Source organism: Protopterus annectens, chromosome 7.part0 (genome assembly GCF_019279795.1).
Source record: "Protopterus annectens isolate FY-2018-M chromosome 7.part0, PAN1.0, whole genome shotgun sequence".
NCBI classification, from domain to species: domain Eukaryota; kingdom Metazoa; phylum Chordata; order Ceratodontiformes; family Protopteridae; genus Protopterus; species Protopterus annectens.
Window position 1 is genome coordinate 1,683,397,803 of NC_056739.1, and position 10,773 is coordinate 1,683,408,575.

Here is a 10,773-nt window from a genome sequence, read left to right on the forward strand (position 1 = left end):
CTTTCCTGCACAACTTTTTACGAAGTGAAGCACAGTAGGTTCCATAAAAATGATAATCAGAGAGAGATTTTTACTAGTTTCTGCATTGTAGTATCTGCTATGAACTTTGTTTTGTGTGTGCTGTCACAAATGCAAGTGATAGTTTCTGCATTCTAGTATCTGCTATGCTATGAACTTAGTTTTGTGTGTGCTGTCACAAATGCAAGTGATTTATCAAGTATTGAAGAAATTGTGTCTACTCCCAAACTTCACTAACACTTTGCCTGATAATATCTAGCTGTACATATCTTAATAGTCCCTACTGATAGAAAATCCATATATTGCTATGAAACCTTCATTGAGGTTTATATATACATATGCCACTGTTTTCTAAATCAGAATGTAGAGGTGGGCCAGCTAAGCCATCTTGAGCTTTGCTCTAGCCTAACTTTAAGTTCGGCTCTGGCTCTTGAACCCGCAGGTTGAAGAGCTGAGGCACAATTGCAAGTTTCTTTTTTTTTTTTTTCTTGAGTAGCTGGTGACTATTGAACTGTTCATGTAGACTAGACCTGTAGACTGAGAATGCTTTCTATTAGGTCCGGTCTGCATATCTAAGGATCTTGGTTGGCCGGAATACCAGCGAGGGTGATACCACATGCCACAGTGGTGAAAAGGGAGACTATTTAAGTATTTTTCATGGGCAGGGCCCCATTGCAGGACATTATAGTTGGACAGATCTTTTTTTTTTTAAATATTTGCCGCTCATTTTCAGGACGAGGGTGCATTATTACCTTTACTCCAGAGTGCTTGCACACTTCCACAGAGGGAGAGGAGGCTGCTTCTGGAAGAGAAAGAGTTCAAAGGAGCTTGGAAAGTACTACCAATGTTAAGGACAGCATGGGCAGAATTATTTTGTGTTTCTTTGCTGTTACTGAGGTAAGCCCAGTCTCTCAATCCTCCCTGATTTTTAGCTGAATGCTGTGACTCTGTGAGAGGTGCTTAGTGTATGTTTGGGGGTGACTATGTGTGTTCAAGAGTAACATGTTGAAATTACTACATTATTGTAGTAGTTGATTCTTTTCTCTTTCACTTTCCTCACCATCAAGCATCAGAGATGGGCACAGAACTGGGCTGCCTTGTGGGGAAAGAGTATAGAGGCATATTGTATGTGAAAGTACAAGGTCATCATATAATTACTGCTAGCAAAAAAGTGTTATGACTTCTTGGGGGCGCAGTGTATGTGATTCCAATCACAAGCTGATACAGCAAAATGTTACTACAGTTCTACGTTTCATTCCTTTCTCAGTGAAAAATTAGTATACAGAAAGGGGCTATTATTTTTTTTTTGGGGGGGGCATAAATACATGAGTGGAAGGGACAGTTGTGGTTGATATGGTCTGCTGGAGGGCAGTATGTGCCAAGCAGCAAAGTTTGCAAGTATTATTTTGTAGCAACCTCGCAGTCAGCGGTGGTGTACCTTCTCAGAAAGGATACAGTCTATTGGGATAGTGTATTTATTTTGTACCCAAATGTTTAGGTTATTAAGAATACTGTTAGTTTTTATGGTTGTTGTGGGCTTCCTTAAGGGAACTAAAATATTGATGTTATGTAGTCCAATCTCATCTACATTCTTACGTGTGGGTTCGGAGCCGAACCTCTGCTCCAACTCGGCCATAACTATAGCTTGAAGTCTTCAATTGGCTTGTGGCTAAGAGGTATCCCATGCTGCACTGCTCCCTTTCCCCAGATCTCATTTGCTGCTCGTACAGCTCAGATGTGGTCTCGCTCTTGGCTGTAGCTAAGTATAACTTTCTTCTACTTTTTAGTAGTTTGTTGCTCCAAAAGCTATTTTCATAGCTAGTCTCTGTTTTTTGATAAGAAAACTGTTTGTGTAGCCTGTTTGGCTTTTTGTCTTGGTATCCCATTTGCGTTCTTCCCTTCTTACGGGCTAGGCCCATTTCAGTTAGAGGACCTAGTCCTCCCTTCTAGCTGTGTGTGTCCTAGTTTCCCTGTGTTTGCTTGCTCCGGTGTTGCTCTGTCCCTTTGTGCTAGGACCGTTTAACTTAGAGGACCTAGTCCTCCCTTGTTTTGTTTGTTAGGGCCATTTAAGATAGAGGTCCTTTCTTCCCTGTGGTGTTTATTATTCCATGACCATTTAACTTAGAGGCATAGTTCCCACGTTTTTCTGTTGTTGGTGTCGGGTTTGTCTTCTGATATTGTGTGCAGTGTCATACCATTATGTCTAAGGTTACAAAAGAACACAAGCCTTCAGGCTTCAAAAATGTGATGTGTGGATATAAAATGTCTATTACTGATGGGCACTCTGTGTGTGTATATTGTGTGGGGGCTATCCACCTCCAAGAAATCCTGTGTGTTCTGTCACACCTTTAGCCCACACGTTCTTCAAGAGAGGAAGAACAAGCTGTTTCTGAAGGGATTACTGAAACCCTCCTTTGAAGAAGACTTGGAGAGGGCTTCATAGGTTCATAGGTTGGTACTAGGCTATCAGCCCTTGGGCCTATACAAGCCTAGCCATAACAATTCCCTGGCTATTTCTTCCCACATTATTTACTTTCCTGGACCCCTGTCTAGCAGGGTGACTGACGTGATCCCTGGGGTGAATTTCCTTTCTCCCATCCAATCGTCAAGGTTCCTCTTGAAGAGGTCCAAAGAGGCACTCTGCTTGACATGTATGGGCAATCTATTCCAGAGTCTGGGGAGTCTCTGGGTCAGGAACCTATCCCTCCAGCATGTTTTGTTTATTGTGATGACAAGGTTTAGATCCCTGGAGCATGTAGCTCTGAGGGATTGGGATTTCTTTAAGTGTAGCATGTCCAACAGCTCTGGGTTTGACATGGCCTTGTATGTTAAGCAGAGCTCGCCTCTGAGTAGACGATATGCTACAGAGTATAGCTGGAGTTTTTAAGGCGGTCAGCGTAGGGCATCTGCTTTAGGCCTGTGATTCTTTTGTGAGGTATTTCTGAGGCCTTTCCAGTTGTTGCAGATGTCTTGAGAGGTACATACCAAATGGGGTTGTATTCTATAATGGGTCTAATGAGGGATGAGTACAGTGGGACAATGACCTCCTTTTTTCTGGATGAAAAGCCCTTCGTGATGAGGTGTGCCACATAGAAGGATTTCCTGATTGTTGTGGCGATGTGGTTATCGAAGGTGAGACCACTGTCCACCTGTGTCCCTAAGTCTCTTATCACACTTTCTGTGTTTAGTGTACTGCCACCTATATGGTAATTCATGGATACATGTTTTTCCCAAAGGGGATAACAATACATTTCTTGGCATTGAGCTTGAGCCCATGGCTCTGGCACCAAGCATCTGTTTCTGTAAGGCCCTTTTGTAGAGTATCCACATCATTTGGGATTCAATAATGGTTCCCAGTTTGCAGTCATCTGCAAACTTTGTTAGCCAGAGTCCCTTAGTGTTGACCTCTACTTCAGAGAAGTAGATGCCAAACAAGAGCGCCCCCAGGACTGAACCCTGAGGTACTCCACTTGTCACTTGTCTGGAGCTGGATTTGGAGTCGGCTACTTTTACAGTGTGGGTTCTATCAGTAAGCCATTTAGCAACCCATTGGGTGACATAGGGATTAATGCCCAACTTAGTAAGTTTATCTATGATTCCAGAGTGGGGGATGGTGTCAAAGGCCTTGGCAAGGTCTAGATAGGCTGTGTGGACCACCTTACCCTTGTCCATGGCTCTGGAGACTGATTCAAAGAAGTCAATCAGGTTCAGGAGACAAGATCGCCCTTCACAAACCCAAACTGGGTGGGGTCCAGTGTTTGAAGGTTGCCAATGTCTTTGTTTATAAGTTCCATGATAATACATCCCATGGCCTTGCAGATAAGGCTTGTCAGACTGATGGGACGGTAGTTTCCGGGAGCCAAGGTGGATCCCCTGTGGATTGGGATAACTGTAGCTCTGCGCCACTCAGTGGGCACAAACCTGAGGTGAGGCTATGATTAAACATGACACTTAGGTGAGGTGCCAGTTCATATTGTAGTTCATGTAGTACACAGCCCGGGATGTCATCTGGTCCCATGGATGCTGTATTCTTGGCTTTAGAGAGTGCGTTTTGTACCTGTGTGGCGTTATTACTGGAATTTGGCAATCTTCCGGTATTGAGATGGGCCATTTAGGGGTGAGAGGGGTGAAGATGGCACTGAATCAATCTGCCAGGATATTGGCAATATCCTTTGGATCAGTATAGTTAATGCCGTTCTGTTTTAGCTCAGTGTAGATCTGAGCATTGCCATTTAGATTCTTGACATAGTTATAGAATGCTTTGTGGTTGTCTTTGGAATCTTTGGCAATTTTATTTTCGTAACTAGCTTTGGAGGATTTTATGAGGCATCTCAGTTTCTTACTGAGGCCAGTAAGGAGTTTTTGCATCCTGGGATTTTCCTCTTTTCTGCAAAAGTTTCTTCCTTTGTTGTAAAGTTTGTTTATGGCAGGGGACCACCAGATTGGCTTCCTTTTTGGATGAGAGCATTTTGGTTCTATTTGGGATGGCACGATTCATGCATGAGTGGATGTGCTCGTACAGTGCCTTAGTGTAGGATTCAGCAGTTGAACTTTCAGTTCCGCCTGCATGGGTGTTATGAAGTTTGTCACTTCTGACTTGAGTAGCATGAAGTTGGCTTTGGAGAAGTTTTTATGGTGGTTTCTTTACTGGGGGTGGGGTGGGATGTGGATGTTAAGGGTGATTAGCTTATGGTCAGACTTCACTAACGAGGGGTGACCATAGGTATGGAGCATTGATTTCCCATGTTGGTAATGACCAGGTCTAGGATATTGGAGCCCTGGTGGGACTATGGATTAGTTGATCCAGGGCATTAGAATTTATGAATTCCAAGAACCGTTGCATAAAGGTGTTGGGACATGAGTAGTTTTCCCAGTTAATGGCAGGGTAGTTAAAATCACCCAGTATTAGGGTGTTTGGTTCTATCTTAATATTTTCCAGCACGCTTAGAAAGGTGTAGTGAGAATCTTGGGGTATGGTGGGGATCTGTAGCAAGCTACAATTTGGATTGCAGTCTTACCTAGTGTTAGTTGCACTTGGAGAATTTCAGACACATTGTGTTGGCCAACTAGCCTGGTGGTGTGAATATCCTTGGTGAATATTGACACTCCTCCACCTTTAGTGTTTCGGTCCTGGTTTGGTGGCCGAAAAGTGGGGTAAGAGTTGTAGCCTGGTATTGCAGGGGTGCTCTCTGGAGCCTTGAACCAGGTCTCAGTTACTGCACAGATATCGATGTTCTCCATTTTTAGGAGTGCCTCGAGAGAGTGCATTTTGAGGTTTAGACTTCTAGCATTGAGTAGCATTACCTTCAGATTTTGCATGCTTGTACCTGTTACGGTGGTGGTTTTGTCCTTTGAAGTTTGCCTAAGTCCTCTCCCTCTAAAGTAGACAAGACCTCTAAATCAAAAAAATGCTCTCCGGCTCCGTCAGTTTTATCGGAGCTGCCAGAGAAAGTTTCCAAGTCTACTTCAGCTTCCTCAGCTCCATTGACTTCGGGGCAGAAGGAAGTGGGTGAATTGGCCAAGTCTCAACATCGGCTCCCAGTCTCTCGGAGCTGGTGATGGAGATATTTGTTTGGAGCCGGTCTCCAGTTTTTAGACCGGTTTCTCCTTCTTGAAAGTCTCCTTCTGTAGGGAGGTCCAGATCTCTGACCTTATCCTCTAGGTCCTCCAGGACTCTCTCGGACAATGATGTGGATAGAGTGGTACAGAGACTGCTCCAATCACCGGTGTTGGCCAAATTGTTTTCAGCTCCAGCCCAATCAGCCCTGGAGCCTGTCACCCTTCCATCCTCGTATGTTCTTCCTCCAAGCCTTTCTCGGCCTTCGGAGCCAGAGTTGTCAGTTCCGTCTGATGCCTTTGCGTCAGCTCCAGTAGCCCATCCTGGCATCTCTGTTCCGATCTCCGCTCCGACCCCATCTGCAAGGCCCAGGGCTCATAGTTCCTCGGTTGGACCCAAGGGAGAGGTCTCGGGTCAATCTTCTTTGGCTCCGAGCCTCCCGCTCGGTACTTCGGCATGGGTGAGTTTGGGCCCTGCCTCTGCTTCGGACCTTATCCATTTGGCTCCGAGGGCTTCCGCGGTTGGTTGTTCTTCGGAGCTGGAGGGGATCAGCTTTCGAGGTCATGCTGAGTGTGCTGGCCAGGTCCTCAGCTGCATCTGATGGCACCAACACTCTTACCCCCTCCAGCACCAGTATCAGTTTCTTATCACCCTCTGTCCTTGGACAGCGGAGACCCAAGGCCTCAGGATACCTCCATGAGTGGTTCCCAACTTTCTGAGGTCTCCCCAGAGTGTTTGCCTGAGGAGCCCCCCAGAAAAAGTGTGTGCAAGAGGAAGCACATAGACTCCCAGGATGAGTCTATCACTTTGGACACTGACCTCGAGGAGTCAGAGGGGTCCCCCAAGTCGTCCTCTGAAGATATCTCTTTCTCAGATATCCAGGAGATCTTGAAGCAGAGAGGTGACTGGCCCTCCAAATCTCCCTCTGAGGAGGAGCCGGTGTTCCTGAAGGCCTTTGAGTCTCAACTCTCCGCCTCTTGGGTTTCTCCCCCATTCGATGAACTCCTGTATGTTGTTTGTCGAAGGGTGTGGGAAACCCCTGACACTGTGGAACCAGTCACCAGGAGACCCAACAAGTTTCTGTCTGCCCCCACTGACAAGGAATTTCTCACAAAGGGCATTCCAGTAGATGCCATGGTGGTGGTAGCGGCCACCAAGAAGGAAGTAGCTGAGACTTCATCTACCGTCCGTCCCCCTAACAAGGAGTCAAGGACCATGGACCAGTATGGGAAACGTATGTTTTCTTCAGTGGCCTTTACTCTGTGGTCACTGAACTATTTGTCACATTTTACATGGCTCTGAAGAGATCTCCTAAAAGAGCTTGGAGAGTTTCTGCAGGGTAACATTTCTGATGCAGTGGCTCAGAAGGTCAATGCCCAGATGTTTACCCTAAATTCCATTACTAACTCCTCCATGAGGTTGATCTCGCATGCAGCCGATGGAGCGAGTAGGGCAGCGAGTTCAGGAGTCTCCCTTAGGAGGCACTCCTGGATGCGTCTGTGTAATTTCGTGGAGACCTTCAAGTCTGCATTCACCAATGCCCCATTTTACAGTTCATTGTTGTTTGGAACCAAGGTGAAAGATACTCTCACTAGGTGCAAGCAGGAAGGAAAAATCCTGTCGGCCATGTGAGTCCATTTTTCCATGCCTTCTAGACCTTATCCCAAGGGCCAGAAGGGTGGGAAAATGTGGTTCAGAAAGCCGCAGAGGTTTTTTCAAGATGCACAGAGTGATTCCCCCTCCAGAGGCAGGGGAGGGGGTGGTAACTCAGGTAGATGCTGCCCTAGCAGCAGAGGAGGCCCGCATAACCAGGGAGACCATGATTCCTTTCGCGGTTCCTCCTACCAGCGCTCCTGATGGGAGGCCTGACTGTGCTTCTCCAGAGCCAGTCGGGGGTCGCATTTTGCTATACCCAGAAGCCTGGCAAGGCATCACCCAGGACGAGTGGGTATTAAAGATAATTTCCAGAGGATATCATATTCTCTTCTCATCCTCCACCAACCAAGAGAATCCCAGATGCTCCACCCAGTCAAAGGGATTCCGCAGCTTCAGAAGTTCAAAAGCTGCTAGCAAAAGGAGCCATCCAGCATGTCCCCTCAGACCAGCTCAGATTAGGGACTTACTCAAGATTCTTTTTGGTGCCAAAAAGAACAGGGGACCTGAGACCCTTCTTGGATCTCAGCCGCTTGAACCTCCATGTAAAGAAGTCCAAGTTCCGAATGTCCACTTTACAGTCTATTCTCCCATTGTTGGGGAAAGAAGTATGGATGTGCTCCATTGACCTCAAGGATGCTTACTACCATATTAAGATGGGCAGGGCATCCAGAAGTTATTTACGCTTCCTGCTGGGAGCCAATCTTTTTCAGTTTTGAGCCCTGCCCTTTGGTCTCACCACAGCCCCCAGGGTGTTCACCAAATGTATGGCAGTGGTGATGGCTCACTTGAGATGTCAGGGAATCCAAGTGTTTTCGTACCTAGATGACTGGCTCTTGTCTGCCACCACCAGGCATCTACTACTACAGACCAGGGATGCCACCATTGCGCTGTGTCAACGATTGGGTATCACACTAAACTGGGAAAAGTCTGCCTTGTTGCCCTTGCAGCGTGTCACCTTTATAGGCGCCGAGTTAGACACTGTGCTTATGAGAGCTTTTTTACCACAAGAAAGAATTCAGGTTTTGCAACAACAGGTCTACGCGTTGCTTCCACTGAAAAAGGTAAAGGCAAAAATGGTTCTCAAATTGTTAGGGACAATGGCTGCCACAATTATGCTAGTCCCTCTTGCAAGACTACACATGAGGCTCCTTCAGTGGCTGCTCTTTGCTCAGTGGTCCCTACAACACCTTCCGCTTTCCCATCTTGTTAAGATTACAGACAAGTGCAAGCAGGATCAATGCTGGTGGCTTCAGACCAGCAATCTCAATGTGGGAAAGCCCTTCATTCCACCTCCTCCAGTTGCCACGGTGACCACAAATGCCTCCTAGATTGGATGGGGGGGGGGCATTATCTCGGCAGGACAGTCCAAAGCACGTGTCTCAGGATGATTGCAATCCACTTGAACATCTCGTTGGTATGGTATCTGAACAAACAGGGAGGAACCAAGTTGTATCCCCTTTGCAGAGAGGCTGTTTGAGTGTGGCAGTGGGCAGTGTCTTTCCAACGCTTTCTTGTGGCAATGCACATTCCGGGGAAGTCCAACGTGATTGCCGACAGGTTGAGCAGAGCTATTCTGATGCCTCACAAGTGGTCCCTGAACAAGTAGGTTGCGGAGCAGATTTTCTGCAGATGGAGTCAGCCTTGCTGCGATCTATTTGCCAGTCCCCTCAATACCAAGTGCAGCAGCTACTTCACCCTCATCCCCCCTCAGGGGGAGACACCCAGGGATGCTCTAGTTCATGATTAGCCCTCCGGTCTACTTTATGCCTTCCCACCTGTTCCTCTGATAGCAAAGGTTATTCAGAAAGCACAATTCTTGGGAAGCAGAATGATTCTGATTGCTCCACAATGGCCTCGTCAAATTTGGTACCCCTTTCTCCATCCCTGTCTCATGGCTGACCCCTGAATTCCGGACCCACAGCCAGACCTATTGACTCATATGTCAGGGCAGTTCCATCCCTCTCTTCAAACCTTCCGGTTGACAGCTTGGCTACTCCAGTTCCATCACTAGTCAGGCTTCATCATTTTTCTCTGGAAGTAGTTCATATTCTGTCCTCTTCCCATAAGCCTTCAGCTAGGAAGATTTATTCCAGTAAATGGAAAAGATTCTCCATCTGGGCTCATGAAAGGCAGATTGACCCTTACATTGCACCACTTTCATCAGTTCTGGAATTTCTCTACATGCTTTTCAGTCAGGGGTCAGCTGCCGCAACCATTAAAGTTCAGTTAGCGGCTATCTCCACCTTTCATGTCACTAATGAACCCAGTCTAATTGCGCATAGACTTTGTAAGGCATTTTTAAAGGGCACTATGATGCTTTGGCCCCCATTCTTTGATCCCATAATGCCATGGGACCTCAATTTTGTGCTACAGTGTCTCACTTCATCTCCCTTTGAGCCTGCAGCTACTTGTGACCTGAAATATTTGTCATGGAAGACCATCTTTTTGGTAGCCATCACTTCAGCTAGGTGAGTCTCTGAGCTCCAAGCTTTGTCAGTTAGACCGCCTTACTTGGTATTTCACAAGGATAGGGTTTCCCTCAGACCACATCCTGCCTTTATGCCAGAGGTTGCTTTGGTTATTAACCTCAACCAGTCTATTGAGCTGCGTGTGTTTTTCCCAGAATTTTCTAATAAGGCAGAATTCAAATTCCACCAGCTAGATGTTCATAGACAATTGCGCTTCTATTTACATAGACATGCCAGGATGTCTATGGATAATGTTTGTGCTGCAGCTACATGGGCATCTCCTCACACCTTTATCAGTCACTACAAATTGGATTTGATATCCAGAGACAGATCTTCCTTTGGTTCCACAGTGCTCAGAAGTATTTTCCACTGAGCCGCCCAAGGTTCAAATGCTGGGGATGCTGTCAAATGGGTATGAATGTAGGCGAGATTGGACTACATAACATCAAGAAGTTATGTACTCACCATAACGTTCGATGTATGTAGCCCATCTCGCCTCACATTCTTACTTACCCTCCCACCTTCCCCCTCCTTGAGGGCCTAGAGGTTAGTTTTGGTTTCAGTACTCCTTTTTTTGTTGGACTGATTCTTCCTCTCTGTGTTGTGTGTGTGGGGTGTGATTCCTGAGCTTGCAGCAAACAAGATCTGGGGAAAGGGAGCAGTGCAGCATGGGATACCTCTTAGCCAGGAGCCAATTGAAGACTTCAAGCTAGAGTATAGCCGAGTCGGAGCCGAGGTTCGACTCCGAACCCACGAGTAAGAAAGTGAGGCGAGATGGACTACATACATCGAACGTTATGGTGAGTACATAACTTCTTGTTTCTGACATAAAACTAACAAAATCTGGCATTTCACAAGGCTTTTGTTCCATTTAGGCAGTATATATAGTTTTTGCCTTGGGGCTGTTTGGCAATTTCTACTAGCCAGGGCAACATTTCCCTGCATACAAAGTGCTGCACTTCTGTGCTGTGCTTATTATAATTTTCCCAATTCTCATTGTCAGCAGACTTTTAGCTTAGGATGACAAATGGGGTGGGTGGGTGTGAGTTGTTAGGAAGTCTCCGTTTTTTTTTC

General features: G+C 46.3%; 1 protein-coding gene across 1 annotated transcript in view; it reads left to right on the forward strand.

Annotated features, from left to right (window-relative positions):
* Positions 1–10,773, forward strand: part of ABHD2 (abhydrolase domain containing 2, acylglycerol lipase) — a 1,158,770-nt gene that overhangs the window by 755,912 nt on the left and 392,085 nt on the right. The window lies entirely within an intron of this gene.